Source organism: Alligator sinensis, unplaced genomic scaffold (assembly GCF_000455745.1).
Source record: "Alligator sinensis unplaced genomic scaffold, ASM45574v1 scaffold373_1, whole genome shotgun sequence".
In the NCBI taxonomy this organism is placed as follows: domain Eukaryota; kingdom Metazoa; phylum Chordata; order Crocodylia; family Alligatoridae; genus Alligator; species Alligator sinensis.
Window position 1 is genome coordinate 23,379 of NW_005841990.1, and position 1,072 is coordinate 24,450.

Here is a 1,072-nt window from a genome sequence, read left to right on the forward strand (position 1 = left end):
AGCTAGAAGTATATAATTAACACAAACAATGCATGCCTGCAAGGCAGTTTTTTAAATTAAATGTAGTATTACGTTGTGGAAGCAAAATATGCAGTTAATACCTTTACCAAAATTTTCTTTTCTCTCTCTGTCCTAGAGTATTGCCTTTTTTAATTAAAAGTTTAGAAGTATAACCATAATTATTAAACATAACTTTTGTTTAACAGTTACTATCTGGTGTGGAAAAAGGCTCTGCTTTGTATGAGACACATGCAGTGAAAAGTGTTGGATCCCATCAAGAGCTGAGAGGTACTTCTTGAGGTGCTATATGGCATCAACTCTCATTTAAGACCTCATTTTCAATAGATGTGAAGAGGGCAGTAAGCGGCTTGTAGGAGGAGTTCTGCACCTCTTTTGTCCTGGTTTAACAATTTTGTGGCATGTGGGATGATGGTGATGCCGGTAGTATGAGTTTTGTGACACAGTGGGTGCATCTAAGTGTCATTAAGGTGATATGATAAACTCTGGCGCAGTTTGCGTTGGAGTCAGCTGGTCCACGGGCATATCATCTGCATATGTGTTTGGGACTGCAGCAGTTTGAGTTGGGGCAGAACAGCCCCAGGCTGGGTTGGCAGGGGAACTTGGTGGGGGTCATCCCCAGGCTCCAGGTGGTGGTGTTGAATGGTGGAGGGGCTGGCTGGGGCATAAGGGTGTTAAAGTGAGGGGCTGGGTGGTGGACAGTCCCTGCACTTCAGCATCCTCATGCCCCAGCCAGCCCCCGTCACTGTCTACATGTGCGTTTTGGTGCACATAAGTACTCTGCTGTAGGATAGTACTATCCCTGACAGTACCATCCTACAGCAGAGTTAATTTACTGTTCCCTAATACTGGTGCATGTGTAGACAGTGATGCTTTACTGTGGAGCTAATTGGTCAACTTCTCAGTAAAGCACATGTGTAGGTGCCACCCATGCCTTACAAATTGCATGGGCCATCTGCCCCAAAATGACCACGCACTGTAGTGGTTTAACTTTTATGCTGCTTGGTTTTTGTTTTGAATGGCAGAGTATTCCTCTTTTGCTTTTACCCCTTCC

General features: G+C 44.5%; 1 protein-coding gene across 1 annotated transcript in view; it reads left to right on the plus strand.

Annotated features, from left to right (window-relative positions):
* The first annotated feature begins 213 nt into the window (after nucleotides 1–213).
* The window catches only part of TIAM1 (T cell lymphoma invasion and metastasis 1), a 229,510-nt gene continuing 228,651 nt past the window's right edge, over nucleotides 214–1,072 (plus strand). The window contains exon 1 of the mRNA XM_025201339.1: nucleotides 214–288. The gene's annotated coding sequence lies outside the window, so the exon portion shown is untranslated. The remainder of the gene's footprint in view (nucleotides 289–1,072) is intronic.